Below are 11,115 nucleotides of genomic sequence, written 5' to 3'. Positions count from 1 at the left end.
ATCTATCTATCTATCTATCTATCTATCTATCTATCTATCTATCCTGATAGAGAATAAATATATATATATTATATATATATATATATATATACATATATATATATATATATATATATATATATATATATATATATACTGTATATACACACACACCTCATAGAACACCCTTTTATATATTTATAACAGAGGGGAACCTCATAGAACACCCTTTTATTTATATATGTATATATACACAGTATCTTACAAAAGTGAGTACACCCCTCACACAAATATAATATGAGAGAGATGTGGACCTTACCCAAATATCAGAAAGGCCAAGATCATGGTTAAAGTTGTGAAGAGTCTTCAGAAGAATTTTGGGGTACACGATCCAAGGATCAACTGAGGAAACGCTGGTCAGACCTGAAACTGAGGGAGAACGATCAGTACAGAAAAATCAAGCGAATTCTTCAAAAAAGTAAGTAGTTGCATTGTGTTCATATTATTATTATTATTATTATTATTATTATTGCTTGCATACTGCTCCATGTGCTTTGATTTAATGTTGTACAGTTTAAAATGGGCACTTTCATGTTCATGGGTTCATTCGTTCGTAGTAAACATTGTTCGTCGCCCACTTCAAATTGATGTTTTGGAAAGTTGCCGTTAACTACATTTGTTCAGTCCTACTTCTAGTCAAAGGAAGTTTGTTGTGTAGATGTGTTTGTAACTAGAAATTACATTAAATTGCAAGAAAAAAAAAAATTATAAAAACAATTTTTTTGTATTTTAGCCACTTAAGCCCTGGACTATTTTCCAGCTAAAGGACCAGGCCCCTTTTTGTGATTCGGCACTGCATCGCTTTAACTAACAATTTCGCGGTTGTGCGACGTAGCTCCCAAACAAAATTGATGTCCTTTTTTTCCCACAAATAGAGCTTTCTTTTGGCGGTATTTGATCACCTCTGTGGCTTTAATTTTTTGTACTATAAACAAAAATAGAGTGTACATTTTGAAAAAAAATGCAATATTTCTTACTTTTTGCTATAATAAATATACCCAAAAAATATATAAAAAACATTTTTTTCCTCAGTTTAGACCGATACGTATTCTTCTACATATTTTTGTTAAAAAAAAAACGCAATAAGTGTTTATTGATTGGTTTGCGCAAAAGTTATAGCGTCTACAAAATAGGGGATAGTTTCATGACATTTTTATTAATAATTTTTTTTTTTTTTGTACTAGTAATGGCGGGGATCAGCAATTTTTATTGTGACTGCGACATTATGGCGGACACATCGGTAAAAATGGTGCTGCCCTCTAATAAATTAGAGTATAGGGTATACTGACCAAATTCCTCCACCTAGGTATAATGTCCTTAAAGTGGAGGGCCACCCTGAAAACAAAAAAATATTAGAAATTACAAAAAAATCTAAAAAAAAAAAAAATGAAATTTTTTTTTATTTTTTACTTACCAGAAATGCCTGTTGCTAGGCACTTTATCTTAATCTTCCTCTTCCTCCTCCGCGGAGATCTTCTGTCTTCTCTCCTCGTCGCAGCGTCTTCTGGGTAATGGGTCGCGCTGTGTTCTGGGAACTGTGTGTTCCAGAACACAGCGCGTCCCATTCAGAAAGCGCTGCGACTTTAGCCCTTAGGGGTGTCCCTGTTTCCCAGCTGGGATGTTGATAGGTCTACCCAAGTCACTTGGTCCCTGTGGGGTACCCTCTGCTCGGCCTTATGGGATCGTCGATTCAATTCGGCTTCACCTACTTGCTGCTATTGGGTTAGAGGCTTAGTCCCCATATGGAATGAGAATGCAATCCACCCTACTTAAATCTTTTTCCATTTCAGCATTATTGCTTCTCGGCCTTTTGACTATGATCAAGTGTCACATCGACTTTAGCCCTTAGGGGTGTCCCTGTTTCCCATCTGGGACGTTGATAGGCATTTTGATCTACCCAAGCCACTTGGTCCCTGTGGGGTACCCTCTGCTCGGCCTTGTAGGATCGTCGATTCAATTCGGCTTCACCTACTTGCTGCTATTGGGTTAGAGGCTTAGTCCCCATATGGAACGAGAATGCAATCCACCCTACTTAAATCTTTTTCCATTTCAGCATTATTGCTTCTCGGCCTTTTGACTATGATCAAGTGTCACATCGACTTTAGCCTTTAGGGGTGTCCCTGTTTCCCATCTGGGACGTTGATAGGCATTTTGATCTACCCAAGTCACTTGGTCCCTGTGGGGTACCCTCTGCTCGGCCTTATGGGATCGTCGATTCAATTCGGCTTCACCTACTTGCTGCTATTGGGTTAGAGGCTTAGTCCCCATAGGGAACGAGAATGCAATCCACCCTACTTACATCTTTTTCCATTTCAGCATTATTGCTTCTCGGCCTTTTGACCATGATCAAGTGTCACATCGACTCTAGCCCTTAGGGGTGTCCCTGTTTCCCAACTGGGACGTTGATAGGCATTTTGATCTACCCAAGTCACTTGGTCCCTGTGGGGTACCCTCTGCTCGGCCTTATGGGATCGTCGATTCAATTCGGCTTCACCTACTTGCTGCTATTGGGTTAGAGGCTTAGTCCCCACATGGAACGAGAATGCAATCCACCCTACTTACATCTTTTTCCATTTCAGCATTATTGCTTCTCGGCCTTTTGACCATGATCAAGTGTCACATCGACTTTAGCCCTTAGGGGTGTCCCTGTTTCCCAACTGGGACGTTGATAGGCATTTTGATCTACCCAAGTCACTTGGTCCCTGTGGCGTACCCTCTGCTCGGCCTTATGGGATCGTCGATTCAATTCGGCTTCACCTACTTGCTGCTATTGGGTTAGAGGCTTAGTCCCCACATGGAACGAGAATGCGATCCACCCTACTTAAATCTTTTTCCATTTCAGCATTATTGCTTCTCGGCCTTTTGACTATGATCAAGTGTCACATCGACTTTAGCCCTTAGGGGTGTCCCTGTTTCCCAGCTGGGACGTTGATAGGCATTTTGATCTACCCAAGTCACTTGGTCCCTGTGGGGTACCCTCTGCTCGGCCTTGTAGGATCGTCGATTCAATTCGGCTTCACCTACTTGCTGCTATTGGGTTAGAGGCTTAGTCCCCACATGGAACGAGAATGCAATCCACCCTACTTAAATCTTTTTCCATTTCAGCATTATTGCTTCTCGGCCTTTTGACCATGATCAAGTGTCACATCGACTTTAGCCCTTAGGGGTGTCCCTGTTTCCCAGCTGGGACGTTGATAGGCATTTTGATCTACCCAAGCCACTTGGTCCCTGTGGGGTACCCTCTGCTCGGCCTTATGGGATCGTCGATTCAATTCGGCTTCACCTACTTGCTGCTATTGGGTTAGAGGCTTAGTCCCCATATGGAACGAGAATGCAATCCACCCTACTTAAATCTTTTTCCATTTCAGCATTATTGCTTCTCGGCCTTTTGACTATGATCAAGTGTCACATCGACTTTAGCCCTTAGGGGTGTCCCTGTTTCCCATCTGGGACGCTGATAGGCATTTTGATCTACCCAAGTCTCTTGGTCCCTGTGGGGTACCCTCTGCTCGGCCTTATGGGATCGTCGATTCAATTCGGCTTCACCTACTTGCTGCTATTGGGTTAGAGGCTTAGTCCCCACATGGAACGAGAATGCGATCCACCCTACTTACATCTTTTTCCATTTCAGCATTATTGCTTCTCGGCCTTTTGACCATGATCAAGTGTCACATCGACTTTAGCCCTTAGGGGTGTCCCTGTTTCCCAGCTGGGACGTTGATAGTCATTTTGATCTACCCAAGTCACTTGGTCCCTGTGGGGTACCCTCTGCTCGGCCTTGTAGGATCGTCGATTCAATTCGGCTTCACCTACTTGCTGCTAATGGGTTAGAGGCTTAGTCCCCACATGGAACGAGAATGCAATCCACCCAACTTAAATCTTTTTCCATTTCAGCATTATTGCTTCTCGGCCTTTTGACCATGATCAAGTGTCACATCGACTTTAGCCCTTAGAGGTGTCCCTGTTTCCAAGCTGGGACGTTGATAGGCATTTTGATCTACCCAAGTCACTTGGTCCCTGTGGGGTACCCTCTGCTCGGCCTTATGGGATCGTCGATTCAATTCGGCTTCACCTACTTGCTGCTATTGGGTTAGAGGCTTAGTCCCCACATGGAACGAGAATGCGATCCACCCTACTTACATCTTTTTCCATTTCAGCATTATTGCTTCTCGGCCTTTTGACCGTGATCAAGTGTCACATCGACTTTAGCCCTTAGGGGTGTCCCTGTTTCCCAGCTGGGACATTGATAGGTATTTTGATCTACCCAAGTCACTTGGTCCCTGTGGGGTACCCTCTGCTCGGCCTTGTAGGATCGTCGATTCAATTCGGCTTCACCTACTTGCTGCTATTGGGTTAGAGGCTTAGTCCCTACATGGAACGAGAATGCATTCCACCCTACTTAAATCTTTTTCCATTTCAGCATTATTGCTTCTCGGCCTTTTGACCATGATCAAGAGTCACATCGACTTTAGCCCTTAGGGGTGTCCCTGTTTCCCAGCTGGGACGTTGATAGGCATTTTGATCTACTCAAGCCACTTGGTCCCTGTGGGGTACCCTCTGCTCGGCCTTGTAGGATCGTCGATTCAATTCGGCTTCACCTACTTGCTGCTATTGGGTTAGAGGCTTAGTCCCCATATGGAACGAGAATGCAATCCACCCTACTTAAATCTTTTTCCATTTCAGCATTATTGCTTCTCGGCCTTTTGACTATGATCAAGTGTCACATCGACTTTAGCCCTTAGGGGTGTCCCTGTTTCCCATCTGGGACGTTGATAGGCATTTTGATCTACCCAAGCCACTTGGTCCCTGTGGGGTACCCTCTGCTCGGCCTTGTAGGATCGTCGATTCAATTCGGCTTCACCTATTTGCTGCTATTGGGTTAGAGGCTTAGTCCCCATATGGAACGAGAATGCAATCCACCCTACTTAAATCTTTTTCCATTTCAGCATTATTGCTTCTCGGCCTTTTGACTATGATCAAGTGTCACATCGACTTTAGCCCTTAGGGGTGTCCCTGTTTCCCATCTGGGACGTTGATAGGCATTTTGATCTAGCCAAGTCACTTGGTCCCTGTGGGGTACCCTCTGCTCGGCCTTATGGGATCGTCGATTCAATTCGGCTTCACCTACTTGCTGCTATTGGGTTAGAGGCTTAGTCCCCACATGGAACGAGAATGCGATCCACCCTACTTACATCTTTTTCCATTTCAGCATTATTGCTTCTCGGCCTTTTGACCATGATCAAGTGTCACATCGACTTTAGCCCTTAGGGGTGTCCCTGTTTCCCAGCTGGGACGTTGATAGTCATTTTGATCTACCCAAGTCACTTGGTCCCTGTGGGGTACCCTCTGCTCGGCCTTGTAGGATCGTCGATTCAATTCGGCTTCACCTACTTGCTGCTATTGGGTTGGAGGCTTAGTCCTCACATGGAACGAGAATGCGATCCACCCTACTTAAATCTTTTTCCATTTCAGCATTATTGCTTCTCAGCCTTTTGACCATGATCAAGTGTCACATCGACTTTAGCCCTTAGGGGTGTCCCTGTTTCCCAGCTGGGACGTTGATAGGCATTTTGATCTACCCAAGCCACTTGGTCCCTGTGGGGTACCCTCTGCTCGGCCTTATGGGATCGTCGATTCAATTCGGCTTCACCTACTTGCTGCTATTGGGTTAGAGGCTTAGTCCCCACATGGAACGAGAATGCGATCCACCCTACTTACATCTTTTTCCATTTCAGCATTATTGCTTCTTGGCCTTTTGACCGTGATCAAGTGTCACATCGACTTTAGCCCTTAGGGGTGTCCCTGTTTCCCAGCTGGGACGTTGATAGGCATTTTGATCTACCCAAGTCACTTGGTCCATGTGGGGTACCCTCTGCTCGGCCTTGTAGGATCGTCGATTCAATTCGGCTTCACCTACTTGCTGCTATTGGGTTAGAGGCTTAGTCCCCACATGGAACGAGAATGCAATCCTCCCTACTTAAATCTTTTTCCATTTCAGCATTATTGCTTCTCGGCCTTTTGACCATGATCAAGTGTCACATCGACTTTAGCCCTTAGGGGTGTCCCTGTTTCCCAGCTGGGACGTTGATAGGCATTTTGATCTACCCAAGTCACTTGGTCCCTGTGGGGTACCCTCTGCTCGGCCTTATGGGATCGTCGATTCAATTCGGCTTCACCTACTTGCTGCTATTGGGTTAGAGGCTTAGTCCCCACATGGAACGAGAATGCGATCCACCCTACTTACATCTTTTTCCATTTCAGCATTATTGCTTCTCGGCCTTTTGACCATTAACAAGTGTCACATCGACTTTAGCCCTTAGAGGTGTCCCTGTTTCCCAGCTGGGACGTTGATAGGCATTTTGATCTACCCAAGTCACTTGGTCCCTGTGGGGTACCCTCTGCTCGGCCTTATGGGATCGTCGATTCAATTCGGCTTCACCTACTTGCTGCTATTGGGTTAGAGGCTTAGTCCCCACATGGAACGAGAATGCGATCCACCCTACTTACATCTTTTTCCATTTCAGCATTATTGCTTCTCGGCCTTTTGACCGTGATCAAGTGTCACATCGACTTTAGCCCTTAGGGGTGTCCCTGTTTCCCAGCTGGGACATTGATAGGTATTTTGATCTACCCAAGCCACTTGGTCCCTGTGGGGTACCCTCTGCTCGGCCTTGTAGGATCGTCGATTCAATTCGGCTTCACCTACTTGCTGCTATTGGGTTAGAGGCTTAGTCCCCATATGGAACGAGAATGCAATCCACCCTACTTAAATCTTTTTCCATTTCAGCATTATTGCTTCTCGGCCTTTTGACTATGATCAAGTGTCACATCGACTTTAGCCCTTAGGGGTGTCCCTGTTTCCCATCTGGGACGTTGATAGGCATTTTGATCTACCCAAGCCACTTGGTCCCTGTGGGGTACCCTCTGCTCGGTCTTGTAGGATCGTCGATTCAATTCGGCTTCACCTACTTGCTGCTATTGGGTTAGAGGCTTAGACCCCATATGGAACGAGAATGCAATCCACCCTACTTAAATCTTTTTCCATTTCAGCATTATTGCTTCTCGGCCTTTTGACTATGATCAAGTGTCACATCGACTTTAGCCCTTAGGGGTGTCCCTGTTTCCCATCTGGGACGTTGATAGGCATTTTGATCTACCCAAGTCACTTGGTCCCTGTGGGGTACCCTCTGCTCGGCCTTATGGGATCGTCGATTCAATTCGGCTTCACCTACTTGCTGCTATTGGGTTAGAGGCTTAGTCCCCACATGGAACGAGAATGCGATCCACCCTACTTACATCTTTTTCCATTTCAGCATTATTGCTTCTCGGCCTTTTGACCATGATCAAGTGTCACATCGACTTTAGCCCTTAGGGGTGTCCCTGTTTCCCAGCTGGGACGTTGATAGTCATTTTGATCTACCCAAGTCACTTGGTCCCTGTGGGGTACCCTCTGCTCGGCCTTGTAGGATCGTCGATTCAATTTGGCTTCACCTACTTGCTGCTATTGGGTTGGAGGCTTAGTCCTCACATGGAACGAGAATGCGATCCACCCTACTTAAATCTTTTTCCATTTCAGCATTATTGCTTCTCGGCCTTTTGACCATGATCAAGTGTCACATCGACTTTAGCCCTTAGGGGTGTCCCTGTTTCCCAGCTGGGACGTTGATAGGCATTTTGATCTACCCAAGTCACTTGGTCCCTGTGGGGTACCCTCTGCTCGGCCTTGTAGGATCGTCGATTCAATTCGGCTTCACCTACTTGCTGCTATTGGGTTAGAGGCTTAGTCCCTACATGGAACGAGAATGCATTCCACCCTACTTAAATCTTTTTCCATTTCAGCATTATTGCTTCTCGGCCTTTTGACCATGATCAAGAGTCACATCGACTTTAGCCCTTAGGGGTGTCCCTGTTTCTCAGCTGGGACGTTGATAGGCATTTTGATCTACCCAAGCCACTTGGTCCCTGTGGGGTACCCTCTGCTCGGCCTTATGGGATCGTCGATTCAATTCGGCTTCACCTACTTGCTGCTATTGGGTTAGAGGCTTAGTCCCCACATGGAACGAGAATGCGATCCACCCTACTTACATCTTTTTCCATTTCAGCATTATTGCTTCTCGGCCTTTTGACCGTGATCAAGTGTCACATTGACTTTAGCCCTTAGGGGTGTCCCTGTTTCCCAACTGGGACGTTGATAGGCATTTTGATCTACCCAAGTCACTTGGTCCCTATGGGGTACCCTCTGCTCGGCCTTGTAGGATCGTCGATTCAATTCGGCTTCACCTACTTGCTGCTATTGGGTTAGAGGCTTAGTCCCCATAGGGAACGAGAATGCAATCCACCCTACTTACATCTTTTTCCATTTCAGCATTATTGCTTCTCGGCCTTTTGACCATGATCAAGTGTCACATCGACTCTAGCCCTTAGGGGTGTCCCTGTTTCCCAACTGGGACATTGATAGGCATTTTGATCTACCCAAGTCACTTGGTCCCTGTGGGGTACCCTCTGCTCGGCCTTATGGGATCGTCGATTCAATTCGGCTTCACCTACTTGCTGCTATTGGGTTAGAGGCTTAGTCCCCACATGGAACGAGAATGCGATCCACCCTACTTACATCTTTTTCCATTTCAGCATTATTGCTTCTCGGCCTTTTGACTATGATCAAGTGTCACATCGACTTTAGCCCTTAGGGGTGTCCCTGTTTCCCAGCTGGGACGTTGATAGGCATTTTGATCTACCCAAGTCACTTGGTCCCTGTGGGGTACCCTCTGCTCGGCCTTGTAGGATCGTCGATTCAATTCGGCTTCACCTACTTGCTGCTATTGGGTTAGAGGCTTAGTCCCCACATGGAACGAGAATGCAATCCACCCTACTTAAATCTTTTTCCATTTCAGCATTATTGCTTCTCGGCCTTTTGACCATGATCAAGTGTCACATCGACTTTAGCCCTTAGGGGTGTCCCTGTTTCCCAGCTGGGACGTTGATAGTCATTTTGATCTACCCAAGTCACTTGGTCCCTGTGGGGTACCCTCTGCTCGGCCTTGTAGGATCGTCGATTCAATTCGGCTTCACCTACTTGCTGCTATTGGGTTGGAGGCTTAGTCCTCACATGGAACGAGAATGCGATCCACCCTACTTAAATCTTTTCCATTTCAGCATTATTGCTTCTCAGCCTTTTGACCATGATCAAGTGTCACATCGACTTTAGCCCTTAGGGGTGTCCCTGTTTCCCAGCTGGGACGTTGATAGGCATTTTGATCTACCCAAGCCACTTGGTCCCTGTGGGGTACCCTCTGCTCGGCCTTATGGGATCGTCGATTCAATTCGGCTTCACCTACTTGCTGCTATTGGGTTAGAGGCTTAGTCCCCACATGGAACGAGAATGCGATCCACCCTACTTACATCTTTTTCCATTTCAGCATTATTGCTTCTTGGCCTTTTGACCGTGATCAAGTGTCACATCGACTTTAGCCCTTAGGGGTGTCCCTGTTTCCCAGCTGGGACGTTAATAGGCATTTTGATCTACCCAAGTCACTTGGTCCATGTGGGGTACCCTCTGCTCGGCCTTGTAGGATCGTCGATTCAATTCGGCTTCACCTACTTGCTGCTATTGGGTTAGAGGCTTAGTCCCCACATGGAACGAGATTGCAATCCTCCCTACTTAAATCTTTTTCCATTTCAGCATTATTGCTTCTCGGCCTTTTGACCATGATCAAGTGTCACATCGACTTTAGCCCTTAGGGGTGTCCCTGTTTCCCAGCTGGGACGTTGATAGGCATTTTGATCTACCCAAGTCACTTGGTCCCTGTGGGGTACCCTCTGCTCGGCCTTATGGGATCGTCGATTCAATTCGGCTTCACCTACTTGCTGCTATTGGGTTAGAGGCTTAGTCCCCACATGGAACGAGAATGCGATCCACCCTACTTACATCTTTTTCCATTTCAGCATTATTGCTTCTCGGCCTTTTGACCATGATCAAGTGTCACATCGACTTTAGCCCTTAGAGGTGTCCCTGTTTCCCAGCTGGGACGTTGATAGGCATTTTGATCTACCCAAGTCACTTGGTCCCTGTGGGGTACCCTCTGCTCGGCCTTATGGGATCGTCGATTCAATTCGGCTTCACCTACTTGCTGCTATTGGGTTAGAGGCTTAGTCCCCACATGGAACGAGAATGCGATCCACCCTACTTACATCTTTTTCCATTTCAGCATTATTGCTTCTCGGCCTTTTGACCGTGATCAAGTGTCACATCGACTTTAGCCCTTAGGGGTGTCCCTGTTTCCCAGCTGGGACATTGATAGGTATTTTGATCTACCCAAGTCACTTGGTCCCTGTGGGGTACCCTCTGCTCGGCCTTGTAGGATCGTTGATTCAATTCGGCTTCACCTACTTGCTGCTATTGGGTTAGAGGCTTAGTCCCTACATGGAACGAGAATGCATTCCACCCTACTTAAATCTTTTTCCATTTCAGCATTATTGCTTCTCGGCCTTTTGACCATGATCAAGAGTCACATCGACTTTAGCCCTTAGGGGTGTCCCTGTTTCCCAGCTGGGACGTTGATAGGCATTTTGATCTACCCAAGCCACTTGGTCCCTGTGGGGTACCCTCTGCTCGGCCTTGTAGGATCGTCGATTCAATTCGGCTTCACCTACTTGCTGCTATTGGGTTAGAGGCTTAGTCCCCATATGGAACGAGAATGCAATCCACCCTATTTAAATCTTTTTCCATTCCAGCATTATTGCTTCTCGGCCTTTTGACTATGATCAAGTGTCACATCGACTTTAGCCCTTAGGGGTGTCCCTGTTTCCCATCTGGGACGTTGATAGGCATTTTGATCTACCCAAGCCACTTGGTCCCTATGGGGTACCCTCTGCTCGGCCTTGTAGGATCGTCGATTCAATTCGGCTTCACCTACTTGCTGCTATTGGGTTAGAGGCTTAGTCCCCATAGGGAACGAGAATGCAATCCACCCTACTTACATCTTTTTCCATTTCAGCATTATTGCTTCTCGGCCTTTTGACCATGATCAAGTGTCACATCGACTCTAGCCCTTAGGGGTGTCCCTGTTTCCCAACTGG

This window comes from Lithobates pipiens, unplaced genomic scaffold (genome assembly GCF_037356315.1).
Source record: "Lithobates pipiens isolate NorthernLeopardFrog02 unplaced genomic scaffold, aLitPip1_a1.2 Scaffold_19, whole genome shotgun sequence".
NCBI lineage: Eukaryota > Metazoa > Chordata > Amphibia > Anura > Ranidae > Lithobates > Lithobates pipiens.
This window is presented reverse-complemented; position numbering follows the sequence as displayed.